At 32.4% G+C, this 20603-nt stretch overlaps 1 long non-coding RNA gene and 1 other non-coding gene across 2 annotated transcripts; both read left to right on the top strand.

Annotated features, from left to right (window-relative positions):
- Positions 1 to 1379: 1379 nt before the first annotated feature.
- On the top strand, positions 1380 to 10296 carry LOC141648540 (uncharacterized). The gene is made up of 3 exons (XR_012546039.1): positions 1380 to 1478; positions 9847 to 9893; positions 10278 to 10296. It is a non-coding gene; the product is annotated as an uncharacterized LOC141648540 (long non-coding RNA).
- LOC141650270 (small nucleolar RNA R71) lies at positions 7710 to 7815 on the top strand. The gene has a single exon (XR_012546312.1). It is a non-coding gene; the product is annotated as a small nucleolar RNA R71 (small nucleolar RNA).
- Positions 10297 to 20603: the final 10307 nt, after the last annotated feature.

Here is a 20603-nt window from a genome sequence, read left to right as displayed (position 1 = left end):
TGTCACACTACAACTCCTGCACTCTTGATCTACCATCACAACTTTTATTTGGCATTATTTTTAAGAAAAGTAAAATTATTATTCTAAATGTCTTGTCGGTGAGCGCTATATAATTTTGCTCACCGGCAAGAAAGCGGAAGCGATTTTTAGAGATCTCAAGAAAGAGACTCTGATACCATGATAAAATTATGGAGGAAGGAGAATTGCATAGAAGGATTTATATTATTTAATTGTGATCTACATGATTATGGTGGGGTATTTATAATACCTCGCATCTTAATGGAACTTTAACCCTAATTTGACCAACCCTAATGGTAGGCTGGTAGCCGTCCCTAATGGGCTTAATATCCTAATAGATGTTATAGGACTCGGATGAACTAGATATGTCACCGTGTGTATCCTTCTATGTTACCATTTATACACAAATTACCATGGTCCATTTTGCTCACATATATTATAATCTTAGACAGAATATGTTACCATATTATTGAAAAACTGCTGCCATTTAAAAAAAAAAATGTTCGAAAATATAGGTGCTTAGTAAACATTAACGAAGAAAAAGTGGGATGATGAACGTAGAGATGAAGATTAATATAGAAACAATAAAATCAAACAAACAAACCTAAAATTTAAAAATTTAAAAAAGCAGAGATAAAATGGATGTAAAACATACATCACAAATTTTAAAAACAAAGAGCAACAAGTAAACAACAACAAAGCTTAAAAAAACAACAAAAAACAACTAGAACAATAAAATCAAAAAACCCAGAACAATAAAAAAAATAGAACAATAAAATGATAAATCCCAAACAATAAAATCAAAAAACCCAAAACAAAAAAATTTCATGTGTCGTTCTTGTGTTTTTCTTAAATCTTAGGTGGTGTGCTTTTTGTTACTGTTTTCCTTACCATGTTTATAAATTATAATGAAAGTTGTTTTGGGTTTTCTTAAGTGTTAAGGAAGAAGATTAAGATGTGGTGTAAAAATGAGGTTTGATTAGAAAGTGATTTTTTGGGGGGGTTTTATGTTTTTGGTTTCCTCAATTTCTTTTGTAAATTAGGGGTTTAATGTAGGTTTGTTTTGAATATGTGTAAAAATCACGGTGAAGAGTAAGGAGATGATGAACATGAACAAGATCTGGATTATTCGTCTTTTGGAAGGAAAGGAGATGGTGATTTTCTTATGAAGAGAAAAGATGAATAATAATTGTGTTTGTAGAAAAATTGTGTACTTTGTAAAAGATGAAAAGAAATGAAAACGAAAGAAAATTGATAATCATAAATTTTGGTTTGATTTTGTGCATGGGTAATGCAAACAACAATTCATTTTTTATTTATAATGAGTACTTCCACATTGCATAGATATGTATTTGACCTGTCGCAAATGAGAATTTGTGACAAACAACTGCTTTCCTACCTTCTACGGCAGATCCCCGACGCGGAGGTGGCCCGGATCGGTAGTGCTAGTTCGTCGCAAGGTTAATCCTCGTTATTTATTAAATTGAAACTTCAGTTTTTTTATTTTGTTTAAAGGTAAAATTCATACACAGTTGTTTTACTGAGAAATTATTGGTGGGCTTTTTTATTTGTAAGAGTAATTTGCGTTAAATTATGGGAAATTGTATGATTAGAAGAGATTTATAGGAGTAGAAACCACTACAAGGGTCTCAACTTTCATAAAAACAAATTTAGTTACATAGCTCTAAGGACCTCAATCAATATTTTGGACAAATATACCCTCATACTTTTTTATACATGAAATTTTATCATTTACAAATTTATAAATTATACGTAGGCCAATAATATTTCACTTAAAAACAATTTGCTTACTTCTTGCAAGTATATGAGAATAAAAGTTATTGATAATAAATTTACGCAATTTATTTTCGCAGTACAAATTTTATTCAACACAGTACTTTTTATCCATTACTTTCCATTTTCATACCCTCACCCAAAAAAACTTAAACATTTTTCTCTCTACACAAATTCGCATTTGTGACGGCAATACCTGTCGCAAGCTTGCGACAGGTTAAATACATACCATATTGTCTGAAAACGGATAAAAGCAAACCCATAAAGCAAGTGTAGAGTAGACAGTTGAGTGTTGTAGGTATGAAAGAGAGATGTGACTATGCACAGTGTGAAATGATCATTGTGAATAAAAAGTGAATGGTTGTTTGCATTACCCATGCACAAAAATCAAACCAAAATTTGTGGTTATCATTTTTTTTTCGTTTTCATTTCTTTTCATCTTTTACAAAGTACACAATTTTTCTACAAACTCAATTATTATTCATCTTCTCTCTTCATAAGAAAATCATCATCATCTTCTTCCTTTACAAAAGACGAATAATTCAAATCTTATTCATGTTCATCATCTTCTTACTCTTCACCATGATTTTTACACATATTCAAAACAAACCTACATTAAACCCCTAATTTATGAAAGAAATTGAGGAAACGAAAAACAAAAAACCCAAAAAAAAACCACTTTCTAATCAAACTCCATTTTAAACCACATCTTCATCTTCTTCCTTAACTCTTAAGAAAAACCCAAAACAACTTTCATTATAATTTATAAACACGACAAGGAAAACAGCAGCAAAAAGAACACTACCTAAGATTTAAGAAGAACGCAAGAACGACGCATTAAATTTTTTTTGTTTTGGATTTTTTAATTTTATTGCTTAGGATTTATCATTTTATTGTTCTTTTTTTTAACTATTCTGGGTTTTTTTTTTTTTTAAGCTTTGTTGTTGTTTACTTGTTGCTGCTTGTTTTTAAAATTTTGATGTATGTTTTTCATCCATTTTATGTCTGCTTTTTTAAAATTTAAAAATTTAGATTTGTTTGTTTGATTTTATTGTTTCTATATTAATCTTCATCTCTATCTTCATCATCCCACTTTTTCTTCGTTAATGTTTACTAAGCACCTATATTTTCGAACATTTTTTTTAAATGACAGTAGCTTTTCAATAATATGGTAACATATTCCTGTCTAATATTATAATATATGTGAGCAAAATGAACCATGGTAATTTGTGTATAAATGGTAACATAGAAGGATACACATGGTGACATATCTAGAACATATTATGAAAATATCATGTACCATCTTAGTTAGAATTTTTAACTATTATACAATATTTATTACAATATGTAACCATATTAGTCAGAGTAAGTAGCCATTTTAGTTTCTATGATACGTTTTGATTAGATTTGATTAAAATGGTAACACAGGTGTATAACCTGTATGTTTATACAATGTTACTAACTCATTTAGGATATGTAACCATTTTACGATATGTTAATGTTTGTATATTTGATTAATAAAAGAATGTTTTCATTCTTGCATAATATGTTACCAGATTAAATTTGTTAACATAATGGATAAATATGTAAATAATTGACATCCTTGGCGTATTTTCTATGGCATTATATTTTACCATTAGTGTTTCCAATCTTGCACAATATGTCATCATATATAATTTGGGACCATAATTAGTAAATATATCAACAATTGACATTCTTAGTATATTTCTTATGACAGTGTATTTTACAAGTAATGTTTTCATTATTTCACAATATGTTGTCATATACATTTTGGTGACATACTGGGTATATACGTGAACATTTGACATTATTGGTGTATCTCTCATGCTAGTGTATTTTAAAAGTAATGTTATCATTCTTGCACAAACCGTTGCCATATTGAAAAGTTAATCACTTATGGTATTGTATATGTTACGCAATGTATTCATTATCGCACAATATGTTACCATATTGCAATTAGCAACATAACAGATAAACATATAAATAAATTGTCATTCCTGTTGTATTTCCTTTGGCTATGTATGCGCCCATTATGTTCACATTCTTGTAGAATATGTCACCATCCCAAATCACGTTACATATTGGCAAATAAAGCTACCATACATTCAGGGACGATACCACCCAAATAACATGCAAAAGATAAAGTCCCCAAATATTTTTAAACATAATAGTGTTATTAGAGCAGGACAATATGACACCATTTTTAGTTGATAAGCTACCACTTTGTTGTAATAATAATTGCAAACAATAAATTTATAAAATAATCACTAAATTAAACTATTATTTACAAGATTTTAACATCAGATACAATATGTTACCACTTTAAGGATTGTTATATAATGTAGAAGCATATAAACAAACATTTGCATAATGCAAACATATTATACATTAGAACACACAAACTTATTCAGTACGTCAACAAATGTTTGCAACTTCTCAATTCTTAAACATACACCAAACTTAAACATACACCAAACTGCAAATACAACCCAAGAAACCAACAAGGAAACCATAGCTAATTTCTCGCTTTTCCTATGTTTCATGATTTCAATATTTAATTCTACAACAACTATCTTCAAATTATCATTCTTTATCTTCAAATTCTTCATTTTCTCTAGCAAGTCGTTCTTCGTATTTAAATCCTCATTTTCCGTCAATACATTAATTAATTGAAAAAAGCCACAACCATTATGGTGCAAGTGTTAAACAATAAGGAAAAGATTATATAAGATATAATCAAATTCATTTATAAAAATAAATTAACAAACAAGAAATGAACTCAAATAATTATACCGGCCAAAGAGAACATCCATAAAACCTTTTACCTAGATCACTACATGCCCTCCCTTCTTCACTGTCCTCAAGACTACACCCATATTGTGTTTGCATAAAACCATGTTTTCAAATCTTGAATTCAATGAATTAGATGAAGATGCATAACTTTTCCCCATCACTGAAGAAAAATGTGACCACTTTAGTTTAACATGTGACCATTTAAAAAATCATATTCAATAACTTCAATAATATGTGTGACCATTTATCGTTCGGTGAATTAGATGTTCAAATCTTGAATTACATGAATTAGATATTTGCTTTATCGTTTAATATGTGACCAATCTAAAGATTGTGACATTTTGTAGACGGATATAAACATACAGGAAGGAAACTTAATGCACATCTCAACATGTTTACTTATTCAATATGTCACCATATTTTATCATTTCAGATCAACCCAATTAGAATATACAAATGAAAATAATTATCCTTAAAATGGTCACATATTATATTTTGGAACATATTTACCTAAATTTTATTATTTTGGAACAAACAAAATGGTCACATATTACACAGAAATCCTAACATATAATGTGCACATCCTCTTCTGTCACAGATAACCCTCACCGCTAGTTGGGGACCGCAGCCAATCCCCGCCTAAGCCCCACTCATCAACGAGCGATAACCCTGTTCATTAATGTGCACATCCTCTTCTGTGGCGGGTTCCACAGAGGACGAAACTAGAGCGTGAAGTCACTCCCGCAAGTGACACCACTCAACAACCAACACATCAACCACACCAACTCCAACGCACCAACAATGATCAGCAGATAATCAATCGTACACAATACAAACATAATCTTAAATCAATTAGAAGTAAACCGAGTAAGGAAACCCTACCTTTCCGCAATCCAAGCATACACAAGCAATCAATAGCAATTCTCCATGACACCATCACCTACACACAATAATCACATAATTCCAATTACCATATGCCAAAACCCATTTCTCTCAAATCACAAATTAGGGCAAAACCCTAAAAGACAAATTAAAACTTACGAAATCAGAGGCTTACCGATACAATCGACGCAAAAAAAGATGAACTAGACTCACGAACGATACACGCAATTGAGAGAGGGATTTGGAGAGGATTAGAGTTACGTTGTACTACTAGGTTTTGCTAAAATGATTAAGGACCGTAAATCCCATTTTTATAACTCTAATCCTTTCTAAATCAAACCGCGGAAATAAACCTCATCAGACCAGATACTCGGTCGAGTATAGAGTATAGTCGGCCGAGTATCATCTACTCGGTCGAGTATTCCCATACTCGGCTGAGTAATCCTGGGCAGTAAACTATCCAGAAACACACGACACACTTACTCGGCCGAGTAAGCCATATTCGACCGAGTAACCAACTTAGAAACCCGTAGTATTACAATATCTATCACTACAAAGTCGACTGGAATGAAAACTTTCCCTATCTTAACTGGTACATCCTCTAAGATACCCATAGGGTGCTTAATAGACATGTCAGCCAATTGAATGGTCATGTTAGTACATTTAATCTTAGTCGTATTTAATTGATTGCAAATTTTATATGGCATGACACTGACGCTCGCTCCTAATTCACATAAAGCATTGTTAATAGTTAAAGGGCCTATATTACAAGGAATAGAAAAACTCCATAGATCCTTAAGCTTAGGTGGAGAATTGGCTTGTAATGCGGCATAGCATTCATGAGTGAACGCAACAGTCTCCACTTCATCAAAAGACCACTTCTTTGACAAAATTTCTCTCAAAAACTTAGCATAAGCCGGCACTTGAGTCACTATTTCAGTACCTCCATGAACCTTCCAAACTGTTGTTCAAGTTTAGATTTCTGCGATCTGTGAGGAAAAGGTAGTTGAATTTTAATCGGCTCGACTTCTTTTGCGTTGGGAGAAGTTTTAGAAGCACCGTCGTCAGCTACAGGAGTGACTCGATCGAGTTTAGTGGTCACTCAATCGAGTTCAGGGGTGACTCGATCGAGGAACCTACTTTTGTCCAATGTCGTAGCTGAAACACGTGAAAAATCATCATCGGGGGGGTGCCTCGATCAAGCCTATGGTGTACTCGATCGAGCCGTTTGGTTCCTCGATCAAGCCTAGTTGGGCTCGATCTAGGATCCTCTGCAGTTCTCACTTTTTCGCTTTTTTTGCTTATCCCGTGTTTTATCTTTACTTAATTCTTTCTCGTCATTACTCAATTCCAAGTTACCTAATCCCTTAGGATGCATGTAAGGAAGTGCATCTTCATTAATGGGCACCGTGATAAGAAGTACCGCTCCTCAAAGAAATAGCATTAACTTGCTCGTGAGCTTGTTTACCTTGGGGAGGAAGGCCCGACTATTTTGAAGAATTTTGAGCCGCCATTTGAGCAACTTGAGTATCCAACATCTTATTGTGAGCCCTTATTTCAGAAATCTAAGTCGTTTGCTTTTGTTGAATCATCAAACTTTGTTTCAATAGAGCTTTCAGCTCAGCTATCTCATTACTTGGAGCTTGACGAGGAGGTTGTATCTGTTGAAAACGTCCTTGATTTTGCCGAATAAAATTCCCTTGTGGTTGGTTACCACGACTTGGATGAATAAAATAAGAATTCTCCTGTGGAGCTTGAGCATAAGCATTCTGACTCCTTTCAGGAAAGAAGTTAGAATAAGGAGTACCTTACTTGAAAGACTGGAAGGTATGAACTTGTTCAATAGTATCATACACTTGGCAGCAGTGTGGCCATCTATCCCACATCTCTCGCAGGACACTTCTTGTTGAACCATGTGAACCGTTTCTTGTTTACCCAAAGACTTAGATGTCTTTAATTCTGCTATCTGAGCAAGTATGGTCTCCAAGTGTGCCGCAACAGCACTATCTGAACCACTTCCTCTCTTACTACCTCTGGGGTTACCGTACTCAGCTGTGTGAGTGGCAATCTGATCAATAACTTTCCAAGCACTACCATCATTAGTATTATCCTGAAATCTCCCATTGGCAGCTGAATCAAGCAAAGCTCTGTGATCATCATACAACCCGTTGTAAAACTGGTTGTAGAGGAACCAAATCGAGAAGCCGTGATGAGGGACAGATCGAACTAGCCGTTGAAACGAATCCAAGCCTCATTAAAGTCCTCGGTAGGACCTTGTTTAAAACTCGTAATCTGACTTCTAAGGGCATTGGTCTTCTACGGTGGAAAATACCTCTTGTAGAATGCAAGAGCTAGTGAATTCCAATCAGTGATTGCATCGGCCTCCATATCCAAGTCAGTAGCCATCCTGCTGCATCATCTTTCAGAGAGAAAGGAAATAGTGTCTATTTGACTTGATCTTGAGTAACCCCAGCTATCAAAGGAATAGAACAGCAATATGTGATAAATTTTTCCATATGCTTGGTGGGGTCCTCTTCAGCTTTTCCTCCAAATAAATTCCTCTCAACTAGGCTTATGTAAGACAGCTTGATTTTAAAAATCCCTTTATCAGTGGTATGGAGTTTAAAACCTTTAGGAATAGAGTCAACCATGGGTTTGGAATGACTTGCCAAGGTCGGCATCTTTGATGTTGTAGGAGTAACTGGTGTAGAAATAAGTGTGTCCTCTTATAAGGACGAATCTTATGCGAAAGTATTCCGCTCGTAGTCAAGTGTATACTCAAGTCTTCCACTTGACATACTTCTCTTTGAATTTTCTGTCTGTACCGAAAAGTCTTCTCTGGCTCGAGATCAAAAGGTATAATCTTCTACCTGTCAGACCTGGGCATGCACAAAAACAACAAGAAAAGAGTAAAAATTGTCTCAAAGAACTAGGTTCCTGAGACAAAAGACAAAAATAAACAAAAACAAACAGAATAATTATTGTCTCCCCGACAACGACGCCAAATTTGATAAGGTGATTTTCAGTCGTTTGACCTAAATCAAAGTAAATCCTATAATACTACTAACAAATAGCTAGCGATAAGTAGTCTATCGTATCCAGAGGGAGGCGGTGATTATCTAGTTTGTTTATATACGTCTTAAAGTAACCAATTTTATGGGGGTTTTGTTTGTTTGATATCTAACAACTAATTGCAATGTAAATAAGAGATGAATTCAAATATATTAAAAGAGTCTAGGGATCGGGTTCACTAGGTAGTCATCCAAAGGTAAGATTTAATTCATTGATTGAGCAATTTATATTGTTGAAAGTCATATGATCGGTCGATTCTAATATGTCTTTTTAGATCTAACTTAACATGTGATAGCTATTATCGAGTCGGTCTAATTCAATTATCGTGGCCTATACTAGTCTTAACCCGGTCGGTGAAAATCCTAGTTTATGCAAGCCCTAGTATACTCGATCGAGTCACCAAGTTCCTTGATCGAGCCCAACTCCAGGTGATAGAGGCGTCACTTGTTTCTCCTCTTTTCTTCGTGTTTTCTTCTTAACTTCTCTTCCTTCATTCTTAATTATGGATTTTCATGCCATGTTTCGTGTATCCTTCATGCCTACTCTGCGATGCCCATTTCATTCCTTACTCCTCAAATGCATCATTCCTGCATTAAACATCAAAAGGCGGAAGTATCAACGTTCTAACATAAAAGGCATGTAAATAATATAATTTAGCACGAAAACCGTATCAAAAGTAATTAAGGGGAGGCATAAATATGTATATAAGTATGACTCATCAATAACATTTTTTCATTGCTAATCAATGACGCTCGAAAAAAAACAGTGCAAACTCTAAATTCCCTAACCAGAAAAGCAACAAAAGGCTCTCATTCGTTCGTCGAGTTAATTCAGCAACTAGGTTTTCTTTTTCCGAAAAACTATTAAATTATATTACATCGCATTAGTTGCTTATGTTTTTAATTTTTGGTGAAGAATACTTATAGGATATGTAAAACACCCTTCGTAGTTACATGTGAGGCTGTAATTTCTAGCCTATTTGCATTTAGACACACTTGTTCTTGGACTCATCCATGGAGCCTTGTTACTCCTTTCAAATTCACCCAATTTTATTCTATTGATTAATTTATTTGGGGGGAGATTTTTTTTAACCATTTTACTTAAAAAGAGTTTGGTGTAGCATTTGAACCGGCTCAATCACATAAACAAATTGGTTTTATGCTCAACTTTGGCATATTTTGAGTCAAAATTGTCATTTTGGTAAATTAAATTGTTAAATGGTTATTATGGTAAATAGTTTTGATGAAATGGTTATTTTGGTAACAGACTCGAGTCGATGAGAACAAAAATTTGTCAGCTAAATGGTTATTAAGGTATACTATACATGTTACTCCTTGTATGCTTGCTTGATTTTATTTTATTTTATTAATTTGTCTTTCCATGAATTTCTCGCTTTAAATTTATTTCTTCATATTATTATTATTTTTTTATATAAAAATAAATAAAAAATGGAGGTTTATTATTAATCCTATGTTATTTATGGTATACATATTATCGTATAAAAAAAATGGAGGTTTATTATTTAGTCCTATGTTATTTATGGTATACATATTATAGTATAAAAAAATGGAGGTTTATTTTTTATGTTGTTTCTTTTTTTTTTTGCTTGCTTGATTTATTTTATTATGTTTGGTATACTGTGTTACTCCGTCCATGTTTGCTTTGACAAATGTTTTTTTTTTTTTAGTTTTTTTCAGGTTATATGTTGCAACATAAGGTAAATAACTTATTTTTGTATTTGCATGAGCCAAATTCAATTAAAATCATAAGAATAACTATCTATTTTCTCCGTTTTACCTTCTCCTCTCACAACCAATCATATTAGCTCTCTAGGTTTATGTGCAAGTTTTTTCCTATCCAAAAGTAATGCGAGTTAATGTTATTGGCTATGACCCACAATCACTTAAATTTACAATTGAGAAATGTATTTAATAGGAGTATCGTGTAATTAATCATGTAATTTGAAATAAAGTTGTTTTACAAATAACAAAATGAAGTTAGTTTTTTTCCTTTCATAGCTTCATGTACACGTACACTCACAAAATGGGAGCCATTTTGTGGAATAATCAAAGTTAAAATTTTGAGCCGCCCTTAAATTTGTCTATCTTTTTTTTTATTTAACTTTGATTTACTCTTGATTTGTTAGAGGGGTAGCTCTAGCTCTGTTCCCATTGTTGGCGTTTACTATGACGTGTTGTCACTGACACAGGTTAGTAACACATCATTACCCATAACACCATTTAATTAGTCATTGTAATATATAAATTTTGTAAAAATATGGAGATATTAAAATCAATATACAAAGTCTATTTTCAAAAATCCTAGTTTACACTGTAAATAAGATTAATGTAGCTTCCTACAATCTAAAAAGGAGGAAAAGGATATTGCAAAATTAGATATAAAGTCACTTATGTTTGACTTATAACTAATAGAGTTAGCTAATTTCATGCTTACATTTTGTAAGATTAATATAGTTATTTGTTGCTCTGGAATTTGACAAGTTCATGTGATCAAAATGGAAAACAACTTAAAATCAATTGAGTTTCTTTCGGAAATCGCACATTCTGTATCTCGAACACTCCCCAAAATCACACCACAACATGATGAACAACAACAAGAACAATAGCCGTATTGAAATTTCAATTGAAAATATGTTTGTACCACAAGAAAATGACATTTCTTCTTTTTTGTCAATTGAAATATGTAAAATGTATGTTATTATCGTTCGTTTTCTTTTTCGTCATTTTCCTTTCTACTTCCGCCGCGGGGAAGGAGCAAAACCAAATTTGAACCAATGCGACTGGCCATGTAAGAAAAAAAAATAGACCATATAAGAAAAAATTACATTGCCACAATATATTTATTTCATGTATATAGTGCATAATATTGATCACAATTAACTAAAATTACGCCACGATTTATTTGTATTTTATCATAACTATTGTTACATTTATTTGTATTTTGCAACGACTATGGTTATTATTGTTGTTGTCGTCGTATTTGTTTTCTTATTATAGTTATTGATGACTCAAAAAAAATATTTATCACACTTGGAAAATTTCCAAGGTAAAATTTTTTCTTTTTTGCTAATTTTTTTTTTATGTTTCGGTTAATGATGTTTTTTTATGTTTCTTATTTTGAAAATATTTTCTTTTTTTGGTTTGATTTGTGTAATTACCCTTTTTTATAACAACGGTTACCTATTCCCGACCTTCAAAGAATGGAAATATCTTTTATAACAACGGTTTCCCAAACCACAAACCTACAATTACCAGGAGAAGGGGTAATTTGGGTGAATGATTCGGGAAAATTTACCTCGTTAGAAGTGCTTCTACCCCAAATTCATCATTTGAATGGAGGAAATCATAACGTTCGGTATGGTTATGCCAAAAATTGTTTTAATTGCAAATTTGTTACGGATTCATTAGATGTAACAATTTTAAAGACCGAAAAAGCATACTATAAGGATTTTTACAAAGAATTTAGGGGTAAATTTTTCTTTGATCTGAATTATTTTTTTTTTCCCTAGTTTTGGAGGTAATTTTTTTTTTTTTTTGACAAAGGTTAGAAGGTAAATTGTTTTAAATGGATAAGGGAATGCTAACAAAGTGATCCGAAATTAAAATGAATACTAATTGACAAAATAACATAAACATAAATCTCATCATCATAGCTCCTCTTTTTCTGGGCAAAAGCGCATCATTTTCTTGAGCTCCTCAGAACTTTTACTGCTCAATTGGTTGGGTGGAATTACTCGAGGCGAAAACTAGGGAGCCTCATCTCAAAGTACTCCAACGAATCCATGATCTCCGGACACTCCCGATCGCACACCAACTCACAAGCCTCCCCACGGTGTACCAAGGGCTTACCTTCTCATCCTCAAAATAATCGACTTCATTTCTCATATCTTTAGCAATAGCATCACACGCAGCCACTGCCTCCCTTGGTATATACTCAAAAACCTTTTCCTCAAACTTTAAGAGAAGTTGATTGATTTCTCTGCATTAAAAAAGAAAATGTTAACAATATAAGCGAGATGAATTAGCCAATAGAAACAGGTATCTAATATGCAAAGATACCTCATTATTGGGTATAAAGATTCTCTCATGTATCTCCTGCCAGTAAGACCCTCCATCAGTTCCGTTGTAACACCCGTACTTTTCTAATCTCATATATTTTGTTTTTACTTGTAGGATTTAAATTTAAATTTTAGATTTTATCGGTTTTTGTTTAAGCCGTTGTTTAACTTCTTTTAAGTCTATTTTTAGTCTGATTTTTTCTTTTGACCGACTATATAATCAAATGCTCCATTTTGTGATCCCAAATTCATTTTAAATCATGGTCTCCTACTCTAGATTGACCGGTTGTTAGGAGTGATTAAGGAGATTTGTTTGTTACTTATTTTATTTAACCACTCCTCTTTTTTTTTTTTAAAAACATTAAAAAAGTGCCCCTTTTCAGTATGCATTCCTCGTTCACAAAATAAGAATGCAAACCCTACAATAGGTTCTACAGCTTTCTCAATATCCCTGCCTCCATTCTGTACTAATCCTTCAATTTTCATAGGACATACTATGAAATATCCATCCTTTGTTTTCCCTCCATATCATTAATATTAATACTCTATACAAAATATCTTGTTGATTCTTTGCCTTATGTTTCATTCACCAACTAAGTCCAGTTGATTTGGTAGACTTGGTACACCATCATCATCACATTTTCCTATTTACTCATCCTTTTGTACGTCTTTGTTGTGGGCTAACATTTGGAACAAATAATCGGATTGACTTCGGAAACGGAGACTTGTAAGGAATCAACGTGAAGACTAGCATTTTATTGACTCGGATCCTGACAATTAAGGTAACTATGAGATTAATCTGTAGTGCATTGATTAATTGTTGTAGTTGTATGTATTATTGCATTTTTGTGGTTTTATAAAGATTTATTCATTAATATGATTTTCGAACCACATGACTTCTGATCCTTTGATGTTTATAAATTATTTTGACTATGTATAAATTTTATTTTGTCAATAGGAATTTATTTGGTTGATTTGCAAGTTTTATGATTAAACCGATTAATATGATATAAGAATGGTATAAATTCGTTTTTATGATTTCCAGGTGGTGTAAATTATTTTTCTGGGTTAAATGATACTCCCTCCTATTCATTTTAACTCTCCCCCTTTCCTTTTTCATATATTCAGATAACTCTCCCTATTTCCTTATTTAGTAAAGTTTTATACTTATTTTAATCACCTTACCCCACAACAATACCCCACAATTCTCATACTTTATCTTATTTTAATCAGTTTACCCCACAACAATACTTATTTTAATCATCTTACCCCACAATAATACCTTTCCTCTCTCCAATTACATTACACCATCACAATACTTTACAATAAAATAATATTCCCCTTAATTTGCGTGACCTTTTGAAAGGAGAGAGTTAAAATGAATAGGAGGGAGTATATTTTAAGATAGCATGAATTTTCGTGGTAATTTTTTTGGAGTGTTAGTATTTATTTCGTAATTTAAAGTATTGATGCAGTTTCTGCTATTATAGCGATTCTGTTCGGTTTTAATTATGTTAAAAATATTAAATCAAATTATTCATTCACGAAATTTTAATATGTGGCAGAGACATGGATTATTAGATTGTGTATAAAATTTTAGGCCTTGAATCATTATTTTCGATTTATGGTGTATTTTACAAGTTTGATGAAAACCGTTGTTAAATCTGTCAAATATGTTTGTAAAAATCATATCACCTTTTTTATTTCGAATTTTCAAAAGTATAAAGAATAGACTCCTATTATTTTCAAGTGTAGAGTCTGCATAAAAAATTTCATAAGATTTAGACTTACTGTTTTGTCAGAATAAATTACTTGTGAACAGCTCGCCTGTAAAACGCGTTTATGACTTTTCTCAAAGATTCATTTTTAAAATATATTTTCCTTTTGATTCAGTGGCTAATCTTTTTCTCAAATAAGCTTTATAATATCTAGTTATGCTTAAAATTTTGCCTTGCCTTAAAATATTTTCTAAAAGTGGTGAAACATTATGGGTGACGTTTTCTGTCAGTTTTTAGAAATGAATTTTTAGACCCCTGTTACTTTCGTCCTTTGAAGTTGGTTTTAAAATAAAAGTTGTAGTCAAGAGCTATAGGAAACCATGAGAGTTGGCCTTGTGTCATTTCAATTTTTTTGTATTTAATTATGAATTTTACAATACTGTTGTTCAGTTTTATAAACTAATATGGAACTCCGTCTCTTTAAAACCTAAGAAATAAGTCTTTACTAAAGTACATTAAGTCAAGGGATGGTCTTTAAAGTTTAATTACAGTGACTTATCTATTTTAAAGTTCTTGAATTAATTTTATACTTTTAGAAGTAAAGTTTAAGTTTTCTGTTTTGAAGAAATAAAAGTGTGGTTTACTTACGAACATTTAAATGATATACAATGAATAATATACTATACTTGGGAATTGGGATAATTTTAAGTTTGGAATAATTAAAGTAAGGGCAAAGAATAATGAACTAAGGCATACAGATTTTTATACAATTATATGATTGGGTACCCTTGTGGGAGGTACAGATTGTCGTAGAGTCATGTACATGTACTTAGACTGGGACTACGCACTACGTGGTAAGATGAGTCCTATTGTAGTTTGTTGTCTAGTGAGTGGACTTGGAGTTGGTCACCTTTGCGTGACACTGAGTTCCCGAAACTAGTGTAAGATGTTGCGGTGTCAAGGAGTATAACTAAAGTGAAAATTTAGCCTGAACTAAATTATTTCTATTCTGTCATTTGAGGAATTTTGCTTTTAAGCATGCAGCACGTTTATTTTAAGCGTGAGTTTGATAATTTATTTTTCTTATATATGTTTTTGATATTTCAATCTATTTTTTATATATTATTGCTTCTGTAACATTTATATCATGTGATATAGCTGGGAGAATGTCGAGTTACTCCCCACTGATTGTGGCTGTTATGTTTATAACATGACAGGTATTAGCTTTCCTGGGGATTTCTGTGTGAGTTAGCGAGTAGTTTGCAGATCCTACTCTGTTTTATGCTTTCTTTTATGGTTTTTAGTTTTAACACTTTTGAGGAATTTTATTTTCGCCGTTTTTATAAAAGTGGCAATTGTTTAGACTTGACGATTTGATTTTTTTTTTTTATTCTTGAGAATTTTATACATTCTCAATTTATGACAATTATAATTTTTATCATTGTGTATTTAATCCCATTCAACAGTGTTTCCGCCACTGTTTTGCACTAAATTTTATAGGGGATTGCATCCGTTGAGTCTGATTTTAAGATTACTTTCTTAATACCTTCTGATAATAGAAGCTTTAACCCAGCAAACAAAACAGAGGCTTCCGTTTGGAGAGCTGTACCATTGATTACCGCAACCCTAAAGGCTCTCATATTTTTATCATCACTGACCAATAACAAACCCCCACCCCAAGGGCGTCTACCTATATCATTTGGACTACTATCCGTGTACAAATAATGATATTCCTTAGGAGGAGGTATGGGTGTAATTATTTGAATAGGATGACGAAAAATTTGTGGTTTTCGTCCTTTAATCCAAGAAGGATAACACACCTCAGGATCTTCAACCACGATTCGGGCTTTGATGATTGATTGTTTAAAATGGAAGTTATTAAAGGTGGAGGGAAATCTTAATTTGGCCAATACAAGTGATAAGAGGCAATGAAATAAGATTTTTCCCCACTTTCAGGCTTTGTCATGGATGGGTAACAATCTTCAAAGATTTCTCTCAGATATTTCTTTATAATAAACCTGATAATCTAGACAGTCCTATTAGAATAAATAATCTCATTAAAAAAATAAAAATAAATAAATAAATAATTAAGAAACATTGGGAGTAGAAGTATAAATACAAATACAAATTAACCCTAGAAAATAATAGGTCTCTCTATCGCATATTCAGTTTTCTCCTTCTCTTGTCAATAGGTTTGACCACAAAATTCATTTATTGCTCTTTTATGTTGTTAGATCTGACTGAAACTTATTGTGTATGTAAGTTTTTTTTTTTCTTCTCATCATTACTATGTTTCATGCCACTAATCTATAATAACTGGAATATATATCTCTGAATAGCATAGTTTAATTTTGTAGTTTTGAATTTTAATTGACATAAACTGAATTAAGCAGTGTGTACACTTAAAATAATTTAGCAGATTTGAATTTTAATTGACTATAACTAAATTAAGCAATTGTACTACTGAGATTTTTTTTTTAAAAAAAAAAGCATAATAGGCATAATTTTCCTTAGTTTTATTAGATAAATGAAAACACTACGTCAAAGATATTGCATCTTATTCGTCAAAGATATTGCATCTTATTGCAACTAACATGAATAACATCAAAGGAAATGGAAATAACAAACTATTGGTAGTGTTATGAAAGCGCGGATTGATGATCACACCGGGACCTGAGACAAAAGACCTCGTAAGAAAAACGTTTTTAATAATCAATACGTATATCGTTATAATATATCGTCAATGTATATTTATGTTATGTATATATAGCCTCAATTTACTAAACTTTTGCCACGGATTATTGGTATTTTGTTACGAATATTGTTACGTTTGTTAGTGTTTTCCTACGATTATTTGTTATTATTGTTGTTGTTGCTATTGTTGTTGTTATCTTTGATTATGTTTTTCCTCTATTTTTATTTTATTCCCTCCTTCTCGGTAATTTGTTTACCTCTTCTTGTTCTTTCATTAAAAATAGTTAGCTATCTAATTAATTCATTCTAAAAAAGTTTTTTCAAAATAAAACTTTTTATATTTTTATTTGCGAACTATAATTTAATATAGATTGAATGATTAACATTGTTTTGAAACAACGTGGTTGATTTAAGTTATAATGCTACCCACCTATTGTAGATGGGTAATGAAAGAACATGGTGAGAATTATAAACGCGTAATACATAAACTAGTATAGATCCCGCGCAAATGCGCGGTTTTTTAGATATGGATATTAGAGAATGTAACAATTATACTATTGGTATTTAATAGTGTAAATCCTTCACATTTGCGGTATATATAGAGGTTTTATTTTTAGTTATTATTTAAATATTTTAAATTGATACATTTTTAATTTTTCATTTACCTCATCGTATTTCGATATGAGAAAAAAATGAACTATGAACTAATCAAGAGAATTTAGTAAAGTTATAAAATATGTTTAATGATTTTTTTCTTTAACATAAAACTAATAATTACAAATAATAAATTTTCTCAAGTTATGTTAATGATTTTTTATTTTTTTTGTGATGAAACTAATTATATCAATTTAATATTTTGTTTTATACAAAATGTGTCAAGTCATTCTCTCATATATAATAATACATAACAAACGTAGTATGTCATGAATTTTTTTTAACATAAAGTTAATGATTTTATTTTATAACTTTGCTTAAATTATCTTAAATGAGTTTTTTTTCACGTAGCTAATAATATTGTTTTATTGTTTTATATAGTTTAAGTATGCAATAAGTCATTTTCGAAGAAAAATTAACGATTTTGTATTTTATAATTTTATACTCCTTTTATTTTATTTTGATTAAAACATTACAACAACAACATCAGAGCCTTAATCCCAAAATGATTTGGGGTCGGCTGATTAAAACATTATATAATTATAATTTAGAGTTTACTAAAAAAAGTAATGCTTTAAGAAAAAGATTATAGCTTAATGAGAAAATTTTATTTCTTTCCTTATATAAGTAGGTGGAGTTTGGAGGGAAAACTTTTGAGAATTTTTATTCTCTTAGTAGTAGGGGGGATGATGATTTGTCAGTAAAATTTATACTAACAATAAAACCTAAAATTTATATGCTGCTCTTTCAACCATAGATTCAGAGGCATTGTCATTGATAATCTTCTGCTTCTCTATCTTCTGCAACATATCCAAAGCACGATTGATAAGAGGCAATGGCTCCATGGAATAGTTGTCAAATAACATATTAGATTTTTTCGCGGATGACTTCATCTTTTTCATAGAAGGGAAATTTTTTTTATCTCTAAGCTCAATGAGGTGTTAAAAGGCTATTGTGCTGCATCGAGACAAATTATTAATAAGAAAAAATCTTCTATTCTTTTTAATTCCGATACTTTATTAGCAATTTCAAAATTTTGCATAGAAACATTCAACATTTCACCTAGCAACAACTTTGGAAAGTATTTGGGAGTCTCTCTGGAATTAGGAAAATCTAAAGGTATGATATTTAAAGAACTTGTTGAGAAAGTGCGTAGAATATTATCATCCTGGAATGGATTACTATTATCATCGGCTGGAACTTTGAACCTTCTCTCGCGCACATCGCTAAGAAGGCTATTTATTTATCCAATTGTCAAAAAAAAAACAATTACTCAATTTATTGGTTGTCTAAATTTTAATGCCTAACTTATCAAATCCAATCAGATAAATATTTACGTGTGATGCATTTTAGATGTGGTTCAATTTGAGTCAAATGGGTTCAGAATTTGCTATGCACTTTTATAAGGTTCCAACAAATTCCTCCTTTGATGATGACAAGCCTCAAAAATGAATGTTCCAACAAGTTCCCCTTCAAATGGTTAGTCCAACAATAATCAAGAAGGTAGAAATAGGGAGCTAAACTTATGAGGTCACAAAGCCTAGAGCAATATTACTAACATGTTTAGTCTTCCACAGGACAAGAGATTAATCAAGTAACAAGTAATTAGAACATGAATTTCCCTTTTCCCCCTCTTGACATCATCAAACAAATAAATATTAACCTCGGACACAGAGTAAACATGCATATTACGTCACATAAAAGACAATTAAATTTGCAACAAAATGACAAGGTCAACATTTAACAAGGTTCAAACATAGTTTAAATTAGTACACCACCAAAATAGATAAAAGCGGGGTAGGGGCAACGAGTGGTCAAGCAAAATGGTTAGGCAGATTTTTAGAGGAGGGAACACGGGTTTAGTGGGCCGAAACATGGATCCCATCCAAATCATCATTATCATCATTCGAGCCATCGACATTCCCGGCATCACCATCGTCGGATTTCTCTTGAAGCAAAGCGGAGATAATAGCGACCTCACCTTTGAGGTAATCAAGAGTAGACTTAATAAGCTCCACATCGTCTTTCAAACCCGGAAGACATGCCACGTCTTCCTTAACCCGAGCCAAATTATCAAGAACTGAGGAGCTATCCACAACACTGGACATGTCCCCACCCTTTCCCGAGGGCTTTTCGGCAGCCTTCTTTCCCTTTTTCGATTGCACAACTTCCACGATTCTCTTTTCTGTTTTCAGCATCATTTTCTCCAAATTTCCAACCGACATCGTATCAAACATCCCCTGAGAGCCGACACTGTCCTTAACAAGAAACCCCTTAGACCGAATAATCATGGAAATCCACATGGCATAGGGTAGGCGAATGGGGTTGGTGTAGTTAGGGTCTTGGATTTTTGACTCGATCATGGCAATTCGTTTAAAAAAGAGGCTAGGGAGGTTGATTTTTCGGTGGGTCATTAAGTGAAAAATGAGATAGTGTTGAGCAACACTGAGTTTGGTACGGTCATTTGATGGGTAAATAGTACGACACAATAAGTTGAACAAAAGTTTTGGTAGGGCAGAGAGTTCATTGGGGTTGACGGGTCTACACTTGGGATGAAAGGGGGTCACGGTTTTGGCAATGACAGAGGGAGAGGCATACTCTAGGGCAGGCCATGTCTTTCCGGCAGGGGTAAGGTCGTACCCTTGATTGTCAAGGTTTAGGATTTTTGCAAATTGAGTTTGGGAAAAGGGTGAAGGACTTGCCATTAATTTTCGCGGTCAGGATTTTCAAGCTTGAGAGCCCATGGACCGTGGCAAAGAACTAAATGACTTCACTGGCAAATACGGGTTCCTCTAATTGAACGAGATCCTCCCAACCTTGATCCATAATAGCGGCCTCAAATCCCGAGAAAGGCGAGTTGGATGAAAGCCAAGAGGACG

This window comes from Silene latifolia, chromosome 3, assembly GCF_048544455.1.
Source record: "Silene latifolia isolate original U9 population chromosome 3, ASM4854445v1, whole genome shotgun sequence".
Lineage (NCBI taxonomy): Eukaryota > Viridiplantae > Streptophyta > Magnoliopsida > Caryophyllales > Caryophyllaceae > Silene > Silene latifolia.
This window is presented reverse-complemented; position numbering and strand designations above follow the sequence as displayed.